Source organism: Octopus bimaculoides, chromosome 4 (genome assembly GCF_046866305.1).
Source record: "Octopus bimaculoides isolate indiv1 chromosome 4, ASM4686630v1, whole genome shotgun sequence".
Classification (NCBI taxonomy): domain Eukaryota; kingdom Metazoa; phylum Mollusca; class Cephalopoda; order Octopoda; family Octopodidae; genus Octopus; species Octopus bimaculoides.
Window position 1 is genome coordinate 96,351,017 of NC_142931.1, and position 10,623 is coordinate 96,361,639.

The 10,623-nt window shown below is 33.0% G+C and overlaps 1 protein-coding gene across 2 annotated transcripts in view; it reads left to right on the forward strand.

Moving 5' to 3' along the window:
* The window catches only part of LOC149136152 (uncharacterized), an 80,633-nt gene that overhangs the window by 36,931 nt on the left and 33,079 nt on the right, over positions 1 to 10,623 (forward strand). The window contains exons 1-2 of one of the 2 annotated variants that reach the window (XR_016241613.1): positions 758 to 970; positions 3,680 to 3,776. The gene's annotated coding sequence lies outside the window, so the exon portion shown is untranslated. Of the gene's footprint in view, positions 1 to 757; positions 971 to 3,679; positions 3,777 to 10,623 lie in introns of those variants that run through there. The other variant, XM_089351059.1, reaches the window with a different exon arrangement.

Here is a 10,623-nt window from a genome sequence, read left to right on the forward strand (position 1 = left end):
TATATACAGGTAGATGTAGGTATGTACATACATGTACGTATATATGCATATACTCATTTATTATTTATATATATATATATATATATATATATATATATATATATATATATATATATATATATATATATATATATATACATATACATACACACACATACATATATACACCCATGCACATATACATATATACCCATATACATGTATATATATACATACACATCCACACACACATATATACACACACTAATACAGCTATACTTATATATATATACTCCCTTATATATACCTAGATACATATCTATTCAGATATATACACCGTCATATCTACACAAAGACTTTCACATATATAGATGTATACCTCTTCCCGTATATAAAGAAACAAATAAGCAAATATCTATACTGAGATATACAGATATGCATGTATACACACACACACACACATATATATATGACAAATTCAAATATACATATATATACATACATCCCCACACATACGCATACAAACATACACACATAAACATATATACATATATATATATAGAGATAAATAAATAAATGGAATTAAATGCAGGTGTTATTCAAATCTTTATACTTCCAACATATGTTTTAAAGAAAACATTGGTATTATTCCAGAAGGAATAAAATGATGTAAAACAAGGCAATCTTCTCATCGGGTAAAATAAGAGAAACAAAATGCATCACATTCGGTTAAAATATCTTATTGATGCATTTTGTTTCTCTTTTTTTCCCTGATGAGAAGATTGTATTGTTTTACATCATTTTATTCCTTCTGGAATAATACCAATGTTTTTTTCTTTGAAATGTGTCGGAAGATTTGAATAACACCTGCGTTTAACTCCATTTATTTATTTATCCATTTATACAAAAACATTTCACCAAAACCTGGAGTTTCTACCTTTATATGTAGGCTGTTACATCCTTGGTACTTATGGGAATTTTTGCTACCCTGGTAACTATTTATTTATTTTTTCTGTTATTTGTAGACATTGAAAAATACACATGCATTTATATATATACACATCAATAAGTTCCTATTTATATGCTTACATCTTTAGAATGGGGAAATATAAATTAAGTTCTATTTATAATTTTAATTATAATTATAAGAGTTGTTAATTTACTTAACAATAGTTAAAGATATCTATTATGAAGTATCAAAATGACAGTCTATTAACTATAACTATTATAAAAAAATCATTTATATCTAGTCAATACCTATTTGTTTTTCCATAGGCAAGATATATTTTTTTCATCCCTCAGGTTAAGTAAAGGAAATGTAGCCATCAAAATAAATAATTTCTCATTCAAATAAAGAAGGCACTACTTATTACTTATATTGTAACTAGGGGCAGTCACCAAGATATCCTATTCGAAATTAAAATTAATTTTTTTATCTTTAAGTTCCCAAATGAATTTACTTAGACTTGTTGAATTCTGTCTTTTCCTATTCTGAAATGTATATAAATGTGTTGAAAGACGCTTCTTCATTTCATTTTTAGGTGATCCAATATAAATATATTTATTATTAATTTGTGGTAACTTTACATTGATATACTACATTTTTTAATTTACATAAATTTTTAACCACACAGCTATCTATATTTTTATAATCACATGTTTTATAAGAATAATTATTTATATTGGTTGAGGAAGAGGCTTTAGATGTAACTGGTTTCTGATCATTCTTAATAATATTATGTTTATTAATGAAATACCTAGTAGTATTATTACTAATATCTTCTATATCGGCCCTGACATTAGGGGAGTTATTACTAACACATTCTCTATTCAAATAAATCTAATTTTTTATTATTTATAGAAGCTATAATAGTTGCTAAGTTATGAGTTAAACTATATCCTATCTTTATTCTTTTATTGTAAATAATTTCATAATACTTATTATTTATATTGAAATGCTTATTAATTAGCCTATAAATGCATTTCACCAAATTAGTTTTTATTTCCATGGCATATGGGATTATAAGCCATATTACCTTATTAGTATCTACTTTATTATTGTTGAAACTACTAAAATTATTTTTATTCATTAAGTAGATATCATTTTAAATTTTATTCAGTTTCTTTATATATCTATGATTTTTATTATTATCATTAGTTTTTATGTTATTATTCCTATTATCAAATTTACTGATTTTATTTGTATTACTATAATATATTTTAATTTATTCTTATATCCTGGTTTACTTAAAGCCAAATCATATTGGTCTTTATGTCTATTAACTATATCTTCATTACAAGATAAATATGAAATTCTCTTTGCTTTGATAATTTATATATTTTTATTTATAATTTGGTTTCATATATGGTTCATGTATTCCAGATAATAAATTACAGTTCATATCTAAGTAATTAATTGAATTATATTCTTTTTCTATAGTTATAGATAGACCAAATCTTTAAAAAAATTTAAATAATCATTTTTTAATGAGTTCTAGGCATCTGTTAGATGTATTCTTAACTACAAATAGTGCATCATCTCTATAAAATTCCCCATTAGCTCTGGGAATTTGTCTTGTATATTTGCCAATAAATATGCACCTTCTAAGTCAGTTATTTGCATGGAATCTGGTGCTCCCAGAAAGATATCGAAACAGTTATGGGTATCTTTTCTTGCCCATAACTTATTATTGAAATTTATAACCGACCTGCAAGCTGTTAAAATTACATTGATTTCCTTCGCACTAATAGATGTATATTTTTTGGCAAATATCAAGGTGTCATTTAATAAAGTAGGGTCTATTCTAGAGTAATAATTCTCAGTATCTATTTGTAGGAATTTATGTTTATATTTATTATTTATATTAGAGAACCATTTAATAGTATTCTGAGTGTTTGACCATATTTGTAGTTTGATCTTATTTTTCAAGATCTTGCTAAGTTTACATAAATCAGATTTATTAGGACAGATTAATCTAACCTTTGTATCAATATGAAAATTCTCCTTATGATCCTTAATTGTAATCCATGGTCTACTGGGTAATAATGGTTCTGTTTTATCATCTATATTATAATTTTCCATAATTTTTTTAGCCTCTAGGTTAATCTGTCTAAGGGAACTACCTTGTATTTTTTTGTAATTTCTTTGTACAATAATTTATGGTATAAATTAATATCCATGTTATATAAATTTCTTGTTTTATCTGAATTAACAATAACTCCTTTTATATTTGTCAGTTCATGTGTTAACTTTTTTAGCTTATTTTCTCGGTTGTTCTGCAATGGGTGTTTCTTAAATTTTAAGTTTTTGATTATAGTCCATAGTTCTTTTTCAAATGTTTCTAGGGGGTTATTATGTAATGGTGTCTTCCTGGTTTTAAATATTCAAGCGGTAAAATCCATGCTAATATCCTTATTGCTATTAGTGGTATCCATTTGGTCTTTACCAGAATAAAAAGTTTTCCATCTTAGTCTATGTGTGAAGTCTGTTATTTTGGCAATCAGCTCTTTCATATAAGCATTTTTTGGTGGTATTGGTATGTCTTTCAGAGAAGTGTCAAGTGTTATGTTTTCCATTGTCCAGTATTATTCCATATAAGACAGATATATTTACTGAATTGAATTTATAATTGTTCAATTTATTGCTTTGTTTTTCCATTTCTGATTTATATTTATGCATTAATAAACTGTATATTTTTAGAGGCATCCCCTAAAGAGCTTTAAATCTTCTTTGCTGTGCAGTCATTACCTTCATTAGTTTCATCATCATCATCTTAAATCAATATCATTCATTATTGGTGAGTAACTGTACATTTTACTTCATTTTTTATTAAATTATTATTAAATATTATATATATATATATATATATATATATATATATATAACAATTTAGGTGTTTTCCATTGTCCAGTATTATTCCATATAAGACAGATATATTTACTGAATTGAATTTATAATTGTTCAATTTATTGTTTTGTTTTTCCATTTCTGATTTATATTTATGCATTAATAAACTGTATATTTATTTTTATTTACCTATTGGAGTGACATTGTTACTGATATACGTAATATAAACCAGTATTCTTCAGATATTTAATATCTCTTTAGGGGATGCCTCTTCTTCAGGTGTTTTAGAGGATGTTGTATCTTCGTGCAAGGCTTTCTTGGTGAGCTTGAGGAACATTGTGATGGGACGTTGCTGTCGTTGTTTCTTCATGGCGGTGAGGAGAGTTTTATGTCTGCATGGCAGCATCAGTGGCATTTTTAAATTGGAGAGACCGAACCATATAGGGATCCCATGCTTCTGCCTTCCCTTGCAATTCCTTTGCTGTCCTTAAAAGGTCAGACAGACATTCGATTGCCAGGCCCACCTCATCTTCCTCTTTTTCTGGATCTGGCACTTCTTCCTCCTCTTTACTGGCAGGTTTTGTTAACTCCAACAAATCTTCATATGTCAGAGTTTCAAAGTGGGCATCGATGAGGTTGTTGACCTCATCTTGGGTGACGTCGTCAAAACCTTTGCCACCAAGTACCTTTGCCAGTTTCACCACATTGTCAACAGCCTTGTGCAAAATATCTTCAGGTGAGAATCCCTTGTAGTCCTGGACACACTCTGGCCACATCTTCTTCCAGCATGTGATGAGGGTTTCTTTTTACATGTCTTTAAGAGCAGCATGGATGATTGACAGGCACATTGCGATTGTGAAGTTATGCCAGTACTCCTTTAACTTGAAATTCTCATCCGAATTTATTCTGTCCACAAGGTGTTGGAGAGTTCTGAGTGTAAAGTGCCTTGAAGGCACGGATCACACCTTGATCCATAGGCTGGAACTCAACTTGGACTCCCTTGTGATTGAAATTCAAAGAGTGACTGCCAATATTATCCATAACAAGCATCATGTTGAATTCCATGCATATGTTTTGGAGGTATTCCTTGGCTTGAGGGATGAAGCACTGGTGGAACAAATTCAAATTTAGACTTTTGGTAATCCAGACCTTGGTACTGTGCATCCAGTGGACAGGCAGCTAGTTTTTATTCTTATTTTCAAAGGCCCTCGGGGTTGCAGACTTATAGATAAATCCTGGTTTCATCACAAAGCTAGCAGCATTACCACACATAATTAGCGCCACTCTGTCCTGTGCCTTAAATCGTAAGGCTCTACCTTTGTCCTTCATGGTGTACATTCTGGAAGGCATCTTCCAGAACAAGCCAGTCTTGTCCATATTGAAAACCTGTTCTGGATTGTATCCCTTGTCCTCAATTATCTGCCTGAAGGTCTTGAGGTACTTCTCAGTGGCCTCTTTGTTGGCTGCTGCTGTCTCTCTACGCAGGAAAACACACTTCATTTTAAACTGTTTCTGGAAACGGTCAAACCATCACTTGCTGGCTTGAAAATTTTCAAGCTCCAATGCTGTCAATGGTCTTGGATGTGGTTCTTTGGTGCCTTCTGCTCAGTCTCCTCTGTTGAACTGCTGGTAGAATTTCAGTGCTTTCTTGCAAATAATGATACCACTCAAGGGGATGTTTTCCTTCTTTCAGTCACTGATCCACAATGCCAAATCAGATTCCATCCTGACAAAATGCTTATTTCTCACTATCATTATCTTTCTGGCCCTTTCACTGAAAGTTACTGCTACAGTAATCCTGATTGCTACCTCATTCTTTTTCATGTAGCGTATGGTGCTTTCATTGATAACATAATAGCAACCTATTGTAGCATAACTTTTACCTTCCCGGAACATATCCAGTAGTTGTACCTTCTCATGGAGCGTCATAACCTTTTTCTGGCACTTAGGTTCACTGCCAGAAGCCTTAGAAGATGTCAGGGGGTTTGGGCAGCATCTTAGGGCTTTAATAACATGCTGCGAAAAACACAGCACTCAACAAAATACTTAAGATAGCTACTGGATGCAGTTTTTCCCCAAAAAACCTACAAAATCTTCCTTTTATCTAATATGTGCATACCACCAATGGGAGATTGAGCAGAGATTAAAAATAATCATGATTTTGAAAAATTTAATTTGTATTACCACTAGATACAGTAATCAATACTATAATAATAAGAGAAAGAGAGAGCGATGGGACCAGCAAGTAACTTAATTTCACGACCTTAAAAATTATCCTGTTGAAATAAACAATGAGTATGATCAAATGTAGCGATAATTTTTTAAAAAGTGCGGGTATAAAATTAACATTCAGTCTCATGTTATATATATCTTTGATCTGTCATCACTAGTCCAAGTAATATTGGTGTGATACACTGTATATTTTTATATATATATATGTATGTATATATATATATTTCCACTACAATGAGAGGCTTTTGTTGAGAGACAAATACAGCGAGAGAGAGTGTGTATGTGTGAAATATAGACAGATGTCGCGATATTAATTAGCAAGCTTTGACTGAAAGCAGGAATAAGAGAAACAATCAAGCGATGTGATATGCGGCTATTCTAATCATAGGGAGTTTCAACTGCGAAGGGGCATCCAGTAAGATGGCAAATATGGTATATTATTATTAATAATTTAGCCTTAGAAAGTGTGAAAAAATATATATTGCCACAGAAAAAAACCATAAAAAATTGCTGACGATATTTATGATTCCACGAATATGCAGTGGTTTCTGCAAAGAATTATTAGTTCCGCATATGCCAAATCACAAATAAGTGGGGGTACACCCCACAGAAAAAATTACACGTGACACTGCTACTTACCACACACCCCATCCCCACAGAAGCACCACATTTATAATACACACTTTCCCCACTTCAAGATAACTCTTGCTCACTTCAAAGCATAACCAACCAAGGGACATAACTCCTAAACTAATCCCCTAGCTTCTTTTTCATTCCACCACCTTTTTAACAGCAGCCACTGACCAGTTGTGCTAATCTACGTCAGACAATAGAAAGCAGTCGCTATATTCCCTTCCATATCGGCTAACTCTGATGAGCATAAAGTTATATAATCGGTTTCTTACATAAAATTCCATTGTATTCTTTATGTGAAACTGATTGGTATGACACATTTCGGATAATATATATTTATATAACAGGAGTTACATATAACTTTTAATAACAGTTTGACTCAGTTCCATATGACTAAAAGTTTTGCAGAGAAAACTTTAAGCTATAAGGAGCTGAATCAAATTGTTATTAGAAATTATATATCTATGTACGTACACACACATACACACTTGCACATATGTGCATATGTACCTGACAACAGAAGTGGATGTGCAGATGAGTGAGCTGAGGTATGTAAGCATGCATATGTGTGTGTATATATATATATATATATATATATATATACAGAAAGAGAGAGTAGTAGATAGGTAGCTAGATAGAGCCATGGGGCTCTATTTTTGTATTTTTTATCTATGTATTGTGGCACACATATATGAGTATACATGTGTGTTTTTATACAAAGACATACAGCTATGTGTCAGTATGCATATATGTTGTTTTATCTATTTTTGTTATTCATTGTTATTCTTATAGACGGATATACCTATATAAAAGTATATCATCTTCATACATTCATATGGATGTAAAAGTAACATCATGAACTTATGTGTATGCATATGTCTGCCATGATACACAATAGCCATGCTAAAATGAGACTAGAAAGCCCAAATGATAATTATTTATAGTAACATAGTCTTCTCAATTTTATAGTAACATAATCTTCTCAATACACCCAGTTTAAAATTTCTTCCTAGAAATTTAATAACACCAGCACCAATTCAATCTCTGTGTAACCTATGATGTGTGACCAGCTGATTTAACAAGTTTTCTTTTGTGAACCTTACGACAGAGCAAAACCAACTTTCTATAGAAAGAGTGTTGTGACCTGCACCTTTGACACCTTTACTTCCATACCTGACTGAACTTGAAACCAAAATATATCTCCATATCATAACATTCTGTTAATCTACTCCTTACAAACACATACTTTGTTCCTTTCTATCTTTATCTTCTCTTCCTGCACAACTACTTCCTCAGTACACTTAATTATCATTCGCATAGCTTCAACTACCCAAGAAAAATTCCATAGATTATTTAAAGTCAAGAAGAACCTAAGTAAAGCAGTCTGATGAAGGTGAGCAAGCCAAATCTTTGAAGTCATTGTCAACCTTTTCCTTGTTTAGAATTTTCATGAGTAAATTTATATTAAAAACAAAAAGGAGAAAATGCTTTGAGAGCATTATCATGAATGAAAGGAAGAAAAGATTTACATTTTTACCAAAATATGCTACCAGTTTCAATTGCCTTTAAGTTAGTTTAGACCTGCTGTAAGAGAAGGGAAAATAAATTGAAATGAATAAATATTTCATGACACTAGTTTTGGAAATACATGTATACTTACTAAAATTAACACCTGAGTTCCATGCTGGTGTGGATTGGATGGTGTGACAGGACCCAACAGATCCAAAGACTGCATTGTGCTCCAGTTTCTGCATTCGCATGGTTTCTATAGCTGGATGCCCTTCCTAATGCTAACCATTTTATAGAGTGTACTGGGTGGTTTTTTTCATGACACCAGCTCTAGTAAAGTTGACATTGCAGCTTGCAGCCGAGTGGTGCTATAGTAGAGAGGAAGGAGGCATTATGCTAGGAAATGAGAGAAAGGGTCAGAATAGAACAGATCTTTTGCTGTAGGGGAGTTATATGGCTATCTACATTATAAAGCAGAGGATACGAGTGACCAGTGTAGAGCATGGAAAAGATAAAACAGTGATGAAGTTTCAAAGTGAACCCTCAATACATGAGGCAAGTAGAAGTAAGTAGGGACAGGAGAACAGGGAAGGCAGATGGGTAGATAGTATAAGGGTGTATGACAGAATGAGCGATGAAAAATGAGTTAGGGGTGAATATCCTGAAGAGCAATGTTGGTGGGTGCATAGGGAATGTATTGGAAAGTGACAGCTGTAGAAATTAATAGGGTTAAGGAGTGGATGATGGATAAGAGTTGAGGAGTGATGAATGATACATATGAGTAGGGGGAAGGTGGAGAAAAAAGAGGGTGGTGGTGAAGAGTTACAGCATTGTAATAATGGTACAGTAGACAAGAGAAGGATGATGGAGAGAGGGAAAGATGACATATGCTTGAGGTTGATCAAAAGTATGGGTGGAGAGAACAGTATTAAGAATGAAGGATAAATAACAAATGAAATGGTTCCAGGTAACAAGTAGGTATCAAGTAAAATCTTGTGAAACATGCAATTCTACTCGTATTTAATTACAGCAGCAAAATACTGCGGTTAGAGAGATAATTCATTCTACAATAGACACAAAGTCTGAAATTTTCAGGGAGGGGATTAGTCAATTACATTGACCCCAGCGTTTCACTGGTACTTAATTTATTGATCCCGAAAGGATGAAAGGCAAAGTTGACCTCGGTGGAATTTGAACTCAGAAGATAGTGGCAGACGAATACTGCTAAGCATTTCACCCGGCATGCTAACGATTCTGCCAGCTTGCCAACTTTTCTATCAGCTCACCGCCTTTAAAGAGATAATGGATGATGGGAATGACGAAAGTGGGCAGGTGGCCCACCATCATATATACACACATTGTGATCTCAGTATCTTAGTTTCAATGATTTGGGTGGATCTTCTTGGGAAGTGCATATTACTAGTCATCTTGGCTGCTTCTCATTTCCTCCATGAGATTCAAGTGCTGAAGGTCAGCCTTCAGCACTTTGTTCCATGTTTTCCTAGGTCTTCCTCTTCTGCAAGTTCCATCCATCTTAAGTAATCAGCTTCTAGCATCCATATACATCACATGTCCATACCAGCACAGTCTTCTTTCTTGCATACTACATCTGCCCAGTTTTTCTCTCAGCACATTTGTACTTTGTTGCTCATGCACACTTACATTGCACATCCAACAGAGTATACTAGCTTAATTTTTACCCAGTCTTCTTAAGTCCTTTGTATTCAAGGTTTATGTTTCACCACCATGCAGCACCACAGTTCTAACATAAGTATCATACAATCTGCTGAGAGGAAAGTGCTTTGTTGCTAGCAGTGGCAGAAGCTCCCTGAACCTTTTCCAACCTCTTCTTACTTTTGGAGTGACCACCTTTTATACTAATATTTCCTTGGTGATAAAAGCTATTGGCTACTTCTAGCAGGTCATTCAGAGATTCTATTTCTGGTTTGCTTATTGGACATACTGATTTTCCTGTTAGTCTATCTGTGATTCCATAACATCTCATGTCCATAGTTTACATTGGGTACAGCATATGAAGATTACACCTACTTTCTTACATACTGAACCAGGCCATTTCTCTGAAGAGTCCTGTTTTCTCTCCTACTCATTAAAATCTTTTGTCTTTTCTTAAGTTTACTTTGAGGCCTCTCAACTCTAGGTTTGGAATTTCCTGATTCTACTTTAGATTCAGCTATGAGAATTAGATCATTGGCGGATAGGAGTTCCTATGGACAGCTAATCTTAAACTCTTTCGTGATGGCCTGCAGGACTATGATGAATAGTAGAGGATTGAGGATTGAAACTTGATGGACTCCTAGCTTCATTACTGAAATAATTTTTGACTCTTACTTCGTTTATTGCATCTTTGTACATATCTTGTACAGCCCTCACAAGTCATTTATCCACATGTAATTTCCATAATG